General features: G+C 43.6%; 1 protein-coding gene across 1 annotated transcript in view; it reads right to left on the reverse strand.

Annotated features, from left to right (window-relative positions):
• LOC124774987 overlaps positions 1-11150 on the reverse strand; it is a 129947-nt gene extending 118797 nt beyond the window's left edge. Inside the window, exon 1 of the mRNA XM_047249733.1 lies at positions 11097-11150. The gene's annotated coding sequence lies outside the window, so the exon portion shown is untranslated. The remainder of the gene's footprint in view (positions 1-11096) is intronic.
• Positions 11151-13221: the final 2071 nt, after the last annotated feature.

A 13221-nucleotide genomic window follows, 5' to 3' on the forward strand; every position in this document is an offset into this window, starting at 1 on the left:
TTCGCATACGAACAGAGAAACGCGGCAGAGGACGTTAATTCACCGCATTTCAGCCAATTTGCACGAAATATTTATATATTATCTACAAAATCCTTCATAGGGAATCAGTCTTTATTTTTGAATACTTTATCAAACCCCCTACAGTAGATCCTGCATTTAACCTCCAGATACAGACAGAAAAACGGAGCAGGGGACTCTAATGTGTAATATGTATAGACTCATCCGAGTCATTCGCATTCTACTCTGATCAGTTGCTGATAAGTAACATGATAATGGAGAAATGTTTAAATGCAAGTATTTATTAATAAAAAGTATTACATTCCGAATAGCAACAACAAATGTTAGCCTCATTGTAAAGAAATCGATATCATTATATACAATATGGTTAACTGTAAAACAAATAAGAAATAGGTATTTCTCAGACTAATTTTATTTTTCAAATGATTTATTTCACAAAATTTATTTGAAATCAGTGTTAGCAGTTATAATGTGATCATCGTTTAATTTTTGGTTGTATATGTCATTTGCACAAACGTTAATATCACTGAATGTGCGAACTCGTGAAAAAGCAAAGTATAACTATGCAGGGGAAAAGAAACAGGTTCTGGTAAATACGGTTTTGTCCTTTGAAGTATCTGAACTACTGCTTTATTAATGGTCTTAGTGAGGGCTGCTTTTATTGCGAACTGTTTTATTATCATTTGGATAGGAATGGTGCATCAGAAGCTATGACGTTAATGCATGGTATGAGCACAGTTTTCAGAATTTAGTAGTGATGATGTACTCATCTAAGCGAGTTATCACTAATCTTCAACCATTAATTAATCCCTGATTGGTGTTACGATTTCTAACTAACATAATTATAGCGTCTGTGCTAAAAGCAATTGATGAAGTGGTAAACCAGCCGGATTAAAAAAGTTCAAAAATTCTACTGCGTACAATTGAATGTTGTTTATTTCAGTTTTGACATAATGAGTACTGAGATAAACTTCTGCCACTCCAGGTAAAAAATTGGAAATGACATGTTTCATTAATTGTAGTGCAATCATTTTTGGACATGAATCGCCGTTGAGTCTTATTTTCTACGGAATGTGAGACTTCCTCAGTTATTGTCTTTCGTTCTTAGTTCACCTTTTCGTATGCTGTCTTGCCGCTCGTGTGTTCTTCTTGTACGTTGTAGGCTGCTGTAGCGCGTTGTGCGACGGACACAACAGGGGTCGGCACGTCGGACTGTTGGCAAGATTTGCCACGATGTTTAAAAATATGTTGCAGTCCTAGCAGTGAAGGTTTCAGGTGGTGTGTACTGTCTCTGAACATCTTCTGGTAGTGCATCCTCAAATATTGTCCACAACTCAGATTTATTGGCAGGAGAGCAGAATATGCAGATGATGGCGAAAAGCCGTATCAGTTGGTGTCTGGCAGCCTCCATCAAGCATTCTTTTCATTCGGTGTCATTAACGACTAAACGTAATTCTTCTGCAGATTCGAGGAACGAGTTCCACAGTATTCTATCAACTGTGCGTAGATCGTCAAACGACTACAGTACTTCGGCGCGTAGAAGTAGTAATCGAAGGTAATATATTTCGATGTCGGCTGGATTGACAGTGTAGACGCATTTTCTTGCAAATAATCCATTGTCCTTTTGACCACAATTTCATAGTGAAGGTGCCTGCGGGCGGTAATATTATCATTGCATAATTTAAAAAATGCCATGAGTCTGGAGTCCTATGAAGGTTAGCAGCAGCTTCGTATTCCGCCTAAAAGTACAGCTTGTGTTCTTCCTGTAAGTGGACAGGCAGTCTCTCGATCGTATGAGTTCGGTGGAGAAGTCGGCGTTCGTGTAGTCGCCATTTAGCCCCTGGTGGACTCACATAACCAGAGCTCAAATAAATGTCCACCTTGTCAGCGATGAGTTATCGTTGACCTTCAGACTAAATGCGATAGTAAGGCCGCACGGTTATGCTTTATACACACGCATTTACACAAATATTTAACAAATTTGATTGAAGGACAATGCTCGAGATTGCTATGACAGCGGTATTTTCTACTGTGAAATCTCTAGTATGGTCCAGTCTACCTCTTATCAGTGGTAAATAAACGAAATGTCATTGTAACGACGTCTATAAATAGTGTAGCCATGGCCATGTAAATCAGTTTCATGCTGAAAATCTTTTCATAAATTCTGGTATATTGTTGTTTTTGCATGCATGGACTGTTTGGACTGATAGTACCGCAGTTCACTCGAGCATTGGGGTGGCAGTAATTGAAACAAAGTAGTTTTTTGTAGTGGCAGGATCTTCTTATGAAATGTCAATAACCGACTTTCCCCTCTGAATGCGAAAATATTTTGTTGGCGCCCATCTACAGCGGTAGAAATGATCATCATAATAAAATAAATCAGAGCTCGCCCGAAAAGATTTAAGTGTTTCGTGTTTCCCGAGGTTCGAGAGTGGAACGGAGAGAACAACCTTAAAGGTGGTTCGATGAACTCACTGCCAGGCAGTTAATTGTGAGCTGCAGAGTTATCATGTAGATGGAGTTGTAGTCCATAACTCTTGCTTGAGGAAAGTAAACAACTCCAGTCGCTGTTGTGGATAACAGTAAAATTAGATTGTCAACAGATACCACCTACATTGTTTTTATAAAAATGTTTCCAAAACGAAGTTTTTAAAGAAAATAATAACTTAAAACCATTTGTGTATTTTTCGTCAGTGGTGAACGAAGTCTTGAAAATGGTGCTTCAATCTTTAATTTTGATTAAGTAATACTGGAGATGTGGCGTACCGACAAAAAACTCCGTCGAGAAATAATATATATCAGTATGATTTGATGGTTTTTATCCAAACTGTTCAGTACGTATAACCTGTAAAATCGCGTGTCGTAAGAAAGGCAGACTTCTCTTGAATAATAGCGTGGTTTGCTCAGATACGATCAAACATTTTGTGAAATCGTTTGTCTAAAAGTAAGAAATAAAACAGTTACAAATCTTGTTGCTAGTGGTGCTGGTAGAATGGAGGAAGACGGATCTTTAACAAGCAAACATTTACTAAGAATAATTTATCGTCAGGAAGCATGGTCAAAAGTGAGGCTCACGCACTTTCCATTTACAGGTATATCATTTTGGTAAAGCTTACTTCGACCTTTTTAAGGAGCTCCTGTAACAGACTGCAGGGTGACCAGAAAGCCACTTTACGCTTGTAGTCACTTCATTAAAGCCTTAGTAGCACAGTTATTTGTGTAAAATGTCACTATACCTGCACAGTATGATACTCCTCCATGTTCTCCTGCACATTCGCTTTAAGAGCTGAGTTCATTTTCATATGGAGTTGGTTTGTGCTCCTTTTATCGAGTCCTGCAACATACTTTCTATTCGACTTGCAGCGTGAACGCGTCACTGACGCACTAGCTTCAGCACATGGTTCTCTTGATGGACGACCATAGCGAGGACAGCCAAAACACTTCCAAAGAGGAAAGCTTTCTCCTCTTATCTAACAACTTGTTGGTTCCTTACCGAAACGTTCACAAAACATGTCCATCATTTGTGCCACGTTTTCATTGTTTTTTGCGTTCATGGACGCACTTGCCTCCCACTAAGCGCTCCTACAATGTGAAGTTGCTGGTACCTATCATTGTTCTTCATAAACACGGAGAGGCGAATAATGAACTAGTCAACGCACATGCTGTCACGTGACAGTTATGTGAGCATCACTGTGGCCGTGACAGTCATCAGGCCGGGAGGTTAAGGTCTTAAATACCTTACCATCTCACTCGGTTAACACGCGTTCAGTAGAGGTGTAAAGGGACATTCTAGCCACAGTACATTGTGGTGGTATTTAGCCACTGTTTGGTTCCTGTCACGAGCCTGCGTCTTCATTCTGTGAGCTGCTTGCTGGTGGTAACCACGACGTTCGGAGAGCCCACCGATGTCAACACGAGCCGGTGTCTTCGAGTACACCGCCTGCCTACTCCACTGCACGTTCTACGGCTACTGCATGCCAATGGGCTGCTCGCGCTGCGAGACTACTGCTGACGTCACGTCGGACAGCCAATTCTCATTCAGCCTACCAGTAAACTCCCGATGCTTCCAGGAATCGAACTACCATGTAAAGAACAGCTTCAAACGTCTGATTACTTTACAAATGAGTTAAAGCATTACGTATTTTACATTAAGAATGTCTTGCGTATGTACTCTTACGTGTTTCAAAAAAATGTCTTTTACATATGCCCACGGCAGGAGGAGAACTTTATGCTAACGAAATGACTCAAGAACCCTTAATTTTCTCAGACCTATGCACCAAGACAAATCAAACATTAAGCTTTGTCCAGCCTGTCGATATTCCGTTGGCTTTTTTAACTATTTTTGTTTCAGCCATCACTCCTAAGGCTGGCTTTGGGCAGCTGTCTTGCGCCATCTGTCCTCTTCATTTCAGCATTTGTTTTCATCTGAGATATATTGCAGCATGCTAAATGACGTCAAAACCCTACAATAGCGCAGTCTGCCTAAATTAGCGCGTAAACTTCAAGCCGGAACCAGGGATTTTCCGGCTGCTTTCACCATATTTAGTACACTTTTTGTCTTTTTCAGACTGCGCCAATACATTTATTGTTGTCAAAAGCTCTCTGAATAGATTTTCAGAACTAAGTGGTTCTATTTACAAATCCCTGAGTCGTAAAGCAATCTTACGGCAGTCTCTGTCAACTGCTCAAGGCACTCAATTTGCCGTGGAGATACAAACTTCGGATGTAGAGGACACCGAACCAACCAGTGACACTATATGTATGTGAACCGGAAGTATTCAGAGGAAGGAAGGCTCTCATAACCATCTTGGTTTTTAAGAGGAAAAATCCTCCGTCCAGTACAGCCTGAGGTCATTGGAAAATGATGGGTCCTGGTGGAAGGTGGTCACTGGAAGGGGGAAAACAAACTGTAGTGTTGGACACAGTGAGGGCTTTCCGGAGGACGGCGAGCGTCTGACGGTGGCAACGAGGAAACAGCTCCCTCTGGAGAAAGAGCCTTTCATCTCCGAGCTGTTGAACTGTCCTCTCGATTCTTCATGATGTGATGATGACATAGTTCCATTTGAGAAACCACGATTACTTTAATCACTCAGTAGGTAAAAATGTGGCAACTAGGAAGCACACAGCAATATAGATCCTATTCTACATCAACACTTATTCTGAATCTTTGAGCATCCAGAAATCTACGAGGGTTGGAACTTAAATAGTGGTAACTATTTATTCGCATCCGATACAAAAGAGTTACATGTTTGCCCCTGTCACTGTCCTTCAAAATAATCACCAGCGTTGTGTACAACCCGTTGCCAGACATGTGCAAGGCGTAGTATACCGTTAGCAGAGCCTGTTCTGTTGATGGTGCGAATGGAGCGGTCTAAAGTTATGATGATTCTCGTGTACGTTTGTGATGGTGTTATCAAAAAATGGTTCAAATGGCTCTGAGCACCATGGGACTTAACTGCTGAGGTCATCAGTCCCCTAGAACTTAGAACTACTTAAACCTAACTAATCTAAGGACATCACACACATCCATGCCCACGGCAGGATTCGAACCTGCGACCGTAGTGGTCACGCGGTTCCAGACTGTAGCGCCTAGAACCGCTCGGCCACTCCGGCCGGCGATGGTGTTATCCTAACACATTACGTTCCTCCACGGCACACCGTCAATGCACAGTATTACTGTTCGTTTTTGGAGAATCATCCGCGACCAGCTTTGTGAAAGAAGCGGCGACACTTTCTGCGCAACCCACCCATCATTTTGCACGACAACGCGCGGGTGCATACAACGCAAGCTGTGGCTGTTCTGTTCGGTCGATGGGACTGGGAAGTACTGTACCATCCACCATACTCCCCGGACTGAAGTCCTTGTGACTTTGATTTGATTCCGAAGATGGAGGAACCACTTCGTGGCATTCGCTTCAGAACTGTTCCAGAGATTCGACAGGCAGTAGACCGCTCCATTCGCACCATCAACAGAACAGGATCTGCTATCGGTATATTACGTCTTCTACATCGCTGGCAACGGGTTCTACACAACGCTGGTGACTACTTTGAAGGACAGTAACAGGTGCAAACATGTAACTCTTTTGTATCGGTTGTGAATAAATAGTTGTCACTATTTAAGTTCCAACCCTCGTATATTTTAATATCACCAGGATTTGGTATTATTTCACACGTAATATGTCAAGAAGCATAAAAATTGAATAGTTCACATTTTACCATGTATTAATCACGTCGTCTTGTTTTGAACAGTGGGACGGAAGTTTCTAGCGACATCCCGATATCCCAGGATAAAATATACTCCGTCTTCTTACTGTGACGGTGGAGGTTCGAGTCCTCCCTCGGGCATGGGTGTTTGTGTTTGTCTTTAGGATAGTTTAGGTTAAGTAGTGTGTAAGCTTAGGGACTGATGACCTTAGCAGTTAAGTCCCATAAGATTTCACACACATTTGAACATTCTTGCTGTGTACTCGAGATTTCTTACAAATGTCATGAATAAATTATTTAAATGAGTCTGCAGTCATCAGTCGTTGAGGATTTTTCATAATAAATCCACCCGGATCGCTTAATATCTTCAGAAACAGCCCAGGCATGCTGGAGATATACAGTAATATATTTTCATTGAATACCACATTTCGGCTACTGTTACCGCGATATCAAAACTTATATAACTGGTAACACAGAGTTGTAATTGCTGGATGGGTCAATACTCCACAGACAACGCTTTTGATGTTGTTCGAGGATTTTATCTGAATATTTTGGTATACGGGACGCATGACCTCCGATGGTTCATTACAGACTGAAAATCTAATTATGATTTATTCAGTTTGTTACCATAATTAAGTTTCTTTCCGTGAAAATTTACTCACAACAGTGAAAAAGCTTGTAATATTAATCACTAAAATATAAACACTAAAGACAGGGCGACTCAACAACAGTGAAAAAGCTTGTAATATCAATCACTAAAACGTAAACGCTAAAGACAGGGTGATTCAACAGCCCTCAGACGTTATACGCTCTCTTTGTCCCGGTGTGTTCAGTCTTATCTGTCAGTGTACAGCATTGTACATAACCAAATTAGAACTGAAACTTCCTGGCAGATTAAAACTGTGTACCGGACCGAGACTCGAACTAGGGACCTTTGCCTTTCGCAGGCTTTGGCAAAGCTATGTCTCCGCAATATCCTTTCTTCTAGACCTGCTAGTTCTGTAAGTTTCGCAGGAGAGCGTCTGTGAAGCTTGGAAGGTAGGAGACGAGGAACTGGTGGCATAACAACTCTGAGGACGCGGCCTGAGTCGTACATGGGTAGCTCAGTGGAATCAGGTGGAGAAGAGACTGAGAGATTGCACATGATTAAGACATCAAACAGTAATTATAGGATGTTTCACCCTTGATGAACGAGAAGATGACCAGGACATCCCGCCGTCTGGCTGTCTGGGTGCTGTGGGCACCTCCCCCCCCCCCCCCCCCCCCCCCCCCGAGAAAAAAAAGAGAACAAAAATTGGACAAAAAAAAGAATTACAAATAAATACATAAGAACAAAATGAACAACAAATAAAATATAATAAAGTATTGTACCCTTTCCTTTATCCTTTACTTTTTTTAATAAAATGTTCAGAGGTATATTTAATTTTTGTTCGTGGGCGGAACCTGAGGTGCTGGCGCACGACCGTCCTAGTTAGCTTTAGGGTGAAAGTGGCGGTTTCACTAGCTTTCTTTTTGTTTTTAGGTTAGATAGGTTTTTGGGGTAGAATAGGTGATAGGGGCCAACGCCTGAAGTGGAGGAGGTAATTTTCTTTCTTTATTTATATGTATATAAAAAAATAAAGCGCAAAAAAAGGTACCGTCTTTATTAAAAAAAAGAAATTGGTAGAGAAAAAAAAGTGGTGGAGCACTTGCCCGCGAAAGGCGAAGGTCCCGATTTCGAGTCTCGGTCCGGCACGCAGTTTTAATCTGCCAGGAAGTTTAATATCAGCGCACACTCCACTGCAGAGTGAAAATTTCATTCTGAAAATTAGAACCGTTTTCTTACAGGTATTTTTCAGATTGTCGATCACTACGACAAGCAGATAGTACAATAATGCCTTATCGACTGTCTTACACCCTCCAGAACAGGAGTTCGGTGCACAAACCGAACAAATCGTAATGACATTTCCACTCTGTGACGAGCCACCCGAGACGACGGATCCATTGTATCAAAATACTCACAAAAAAAAAAAATCCCTGCAGAACCCCCGAGCTCGGGATCACCCAATACAGCTCTTATTCCAACAGACACTGTGTTTTACCGGTGGTAAGATTTGAACTGATGGCAGTAGCCGGAATGTCGTTATCAATGAAAACACAGAGCGTTTTAATATTGTAGCTAAAACTAAAGTGGTGAGTAGGGGCAATGAAGCAAGGAAATATTCCTAATAAACTTAATCAGGGAAACCAATATTTTTCCCAGTACGAAGTGTTTACTGCCGAGTGCACGACATCTTGTAATAGAGTTACCGAGATCCAAACAGCAGTTATGCACTCGACGACAAGTGTTTCACACGGCCACCGTTCAGGTGAAGACAGATTTCAGAACGTCCCTTTCATTATCGGTGCCCGTACACGTTCAAAAATCCCAGGCGGATTGCGAATGCATTGACAACATTCCAATCATAAAAACAATTCAACGGGTAAAAGTCTGCGAACCTGGACGACACCGGCAGTTGGCGAGACACGACCGATACACTTGTTCGTGTCACGTATTCCCGGACACCCGCATGAAAGTGCGCCTTTGCAACATCACACATGCACCACACAAGCATCCATTTTCGACAAAGAACATCATCCACCAGTGTTGTAACACTGGCACGACCGTGCTTGTGCAAACATCGTATCGGGGAAACCACTGGTTTTCGGACGTATGTTTACTAGGATTACCTGCTTGTTTCGTTGTCCTCCACTCACTCCTTTCGTTTGTATTTATAACAGTCAAACAGCCTGTACCGTCTGTTCACTTTCTAAAGAGCCACGCCGCGGCGGCTGTCGACAGTAGCTGTTTCTACATAACTCGAAAGACTGTGTATGTCTTCGAAACGATGTTCACTTGCTTCCGGTAGCTACCAATCTTAGTTCTGATATACTCACAGCAACATTGTTTCCAGCTTAATTTCACATTGTTGTGATTCGGTGTTTGCCATACAATTTATTACTTCGAAATGAGTGATTCTGATGCTGTTGCTTCATCGTTCCTGCTCGCGGAAAGAGAACAGTGATTCGCAGGCAAGTACAGGGATTTGAAATCCGTATTTGCAACTGCTAAGAAATGCACAGGCTACGACATCGCCAGATGTAAGCGGAATCAGAAAAAAATGCTACCGTTTTCGTTGTTTGAGTGTAACGGGACGTGGAAGGTAGAAATAATCATAAACGTAAGCTTCCGCGGCCATTGTCACATTCAATAAATTTTTCTGGGTTTGTGACCGCATTGTCAGTCACTTGCAACAGGGACCGAAACGTCGGTAGTTTACATATTGACAATGCGGTCACAATCACAGGAAAAATTTATCCAATGTAACAATATCCTTTATTGTATGATTATATGATAGCGGAACAAACGCTGGTAGCAGTTACTTCTGTAAAATATCTGGGAGTATGCGTGCGGAACGATTTGAAGTGGAATGAGCATATAAAATTAATTGTTGGTAAGGCGGGTACCAGGTTGAGATTCATTGGGAGAGTCCTTAGAAAATGTAGTCCATCAACAAAGAAGGTGGCTTACAAAACACTCGTTCGACCTATACTTGAGTATTGCTCATCAGTGTGGGATCCGTACCAGATCGGGTTGACAGAGGAGGTAGAGAAGATCCAAAGAGAGCGGCGCGTTTCGTCACAGGGTTGTTTGGTAAGCGCGATAGCGTTACGGAGATGTTTAGCAAACTCAAGTGACAGACTCTGCAAGAGACGCGCTCTGAATCGCGGTGTAGTTTGCTGTCCAGGTTTCGAGAGGGTGCGTTTCTGGATGAGGTATCGAATATATTGCTTCCCCTTACTTATACCTCCCGAGGAGATCACGAATGTAAAATTAGAGAGATTCGAGCGCGCACGGAGGTTTTCCGGCAGTCGTTCTTCCCGCGAACCATACGCGACTGGAACAGGAAAGGGAGGTAATGACAGTGGCACGTAAAGTGCCCTCCGCCACACACCGTTGGGTGGATTGCGGAATATAAATGTAGATGTAGAATACATGATTTCGTACTAGCAAATTGCTTTTAAGTACTTTTAATAACAAATTTCATCTGTGCAGTAAGTGCTACGAATTTTTTAGCAAAGAGTATCTTCAGCGAGCTTATAAAATTGAACCAAGTTCAACGGCATATTTTGTGAAAACACCATATGTTAAAATGCATCTGCTGTTGTTTACGATACGACACACTGTCGCCTGTTACATTAAGTGAGCTAGGCAGCTTCAGTTTTAAAAAATGGAGCTTTCGACGACTTCTTCAGTAACCGTCAAGAGGAATTGGCAGCCGAGGCTCGTAATGAACGCCCTGAATAATGTCATGTATTTAACGATGTAGTAAATCCGTTGAATGGCGTGTGGCGAGGGCCTCCCGTCGGGTAGACCGCTCGCCTGGTGCACGTCTTTCGATTTGACGCCACTTCGGCGATTTGCGCGTCGATGGGGATGAAATGATGATGATTAGGACAACACAACACCGAGTCCCTGAGCGGACAAAATCTCCGACCCAGCCGGGAATCGAATCCTGGCCCTTAGGATTGACAGTCCGTTGCGCTGACCAGTCAGCTGCCGGGGGCGGACTAGTAAATCCGTTTCCGTATGTTAAAGGTGAATAAATAAAAAGAGAGGAACACCTAGTCAAGTGAAGAGGTAAATATTTTACTATTTACAGCCAGTTTATTTGTTTTTCTGACGTGTACGTTATGAACCGTATGTGGCTCCAGAAAGTGCAACAGGTGGAAGTGAAGCGGAAGGCAGACACTTGTTGCACGCTCAATGCCGATGGGAGGGCTGTAATGAGCAACGGGAGGTTTTGCAAACTGCTGGATCCGGCGGTGCTGAGAGGGCAGGCATTGTCACGCACCTGTGGAACGGCCGAGCTGTCGAGGGCTGTGCGGAGCGAGGCGGCGTGGCGGGGCAGTGCGTAGCCCACGAGCGACTGAAGCCGCCGAGGCCCGCTGCCGCCGCCGCCGCCAGTGGCTGCCGTGACGTCACCGCGGGGGCGGGACTCTACAATTGTCGCAGCTCAGCGCCGCGTCGGGGGCTCGTCACCGCTTCAGTCGTGCGCCGCTGTACCTACCAGGAGTCACGCCGATTCCACCAACGTTGCTGTCTATTCCTTTCTAAAAACTAAGCCATAGCGCGTCTTACAACGAGAAGGTAAAAATTATCTGCACAGCATCTACATCTACATGACTACAATGTAATTCATACTTCAGTGCCTCGCAGAGGTTTCATAGAACGACTTGAACAGCACCTGCACCGTCAGGGGCGGCTCTAGGGTGGTGCTGGTGTCGGGGAGGTGGGAGGGGGGGGGGGGGGGGGGAGGCGGCGAAACGTGCCACTGCCCAGGGCAGTAGGTTTCTGGGCGCGACAAAATCCTAAATTGTAACATGGTTCCGAAATGACGAATTCAAAATGGTTCAAATGGCTCTGAGCACTATGGGACTTAACATCTGAGGTCATCAGTCCCCTAGAACTTAGAACTACTTAAACCTAACTAACCTAAGAACATCACACACATCCATGCCCGAGGCAGGATTCGAACCTGCGACCGTAGCAGTCGCGCGGTTCCGGAGTGAAGCGCCTAGAACCGCTTGGCCACAGCGGCCAGCTAAAAGGACGAATTAAACAAGACAATGAAACTTTTCTCTAAATGAAGAAGTTGTAGATACAAATCATTCGTATACGCTTCTGACAAATTTGGAAATTTGTGGTAAGTTGCTATGGGACCAAACTGCGAAGGTCATCGGTCCCTATGCTTACACACTACTTAATCTAACTTAAATTAACTTACGCTAAGGACAATACACACACCGATGCCCGAGGGAGGACTTGAACATCCGATGGGGGAAGCCGCGCGAACCGTGGCAAGGCGTCGAAGACCACGCGGCTTGCCCGCGCGGCACTTCTGATAACTTCAGCGTTGGGGCGATCTGTAATATTATATTCATCTGCATCGGTACTGTGCAAATCACATTTAAGTGCCTGGCAGAGGGTTCATCGAACCACCTTCACAATTCTCTATTATTCCAGCTCGTATAGCGCGCGGAAAGAACGAACACCTGAGTCTTTCCGTACGAGCTCTGATTTCCCTTATTTTATCGTGGTGGTCGTTTCTTCGTATGTAGGTCGGTGTCAATAAAATATTTTCGCATTCGGAGGAGAACGTTGGTGATTGGAATTTCGTGAGAAAATTTCCGCGCAACGAAAAACGCCTTTCTTTTAACGATGTCCAGACCAGATCCTGTATCACTCCCGTGATACTCTCACTCCTGTTTCGCGATAATTCAAAACGTCCTGCTCTTCTTTGAACTTTTTCGATGTGCTCCGTTAGTCCCACCTGGTAAGGATCCCACACCGCGCCGCAGTACTCTAAAAGAGGACGGACAAGCGTAATGTAGGCAGTCTCCTTAGTAGGATGTCTCCTTGGTAAATCTGTTACATTTTCAAAGTGTCCTAGCAATAGCACACAGTCTTTGGTTAGCCTTTCCCACAACATTTTCTATGTGTTCCTTCCAATTTAAGTTGTTCGTAATTGTAACACGCAGGTAATTGTAAGGTAGGAGACAAGGTACTGGCGGAATAACAGTTGTGAGGACGCGCCTTGAGTCGTACTTGGGTAGCTCAGTTGGTAGAGCAACTGGCCACGGAAGGCAATGGTCCCGAGTTCGAGTCTCGGTCCGTAACACAGTATTAATGTAACAAGAAGTTTCATATCAGCGCACACTTCGCTGCAGAGTGAAAATTTGATTCTGGGAACAAACAGAACATCTATACTTAAGTCACCTACTGTCCTGTGACTTTCCACTTTGTACAGCAGAAGCGACGATGATACCGTAGACAACGCAGTACGTAGCTTTGTTGGTTGCCACAGGCCTCGCACGTCAACTCCCCTCTGCTCAGGGAAAGAGAAAAACTGAACAGATACTACTCGTACACTCTGCGTTTGAAATAACTTAATGTTGGTTTCGTATTTAACTTTGGAG

Source organism: Schistocerca piceifrons, chromosome 2 (assembly GCF_021461385.2).
Source record: "Schistocerca piceifrons isolate TAMUIC-IGC-003096 chromosome 2, iqSchPice1.1, whole genome shotgun sequence".
In the NCBI taxonomy this organism is placed as follows: Eukaryota; Metazoa; Arthropoda; class Insecta; order Orthoptera; family Acrididae; genus Schistocerca; species Schistocerca piceifrons.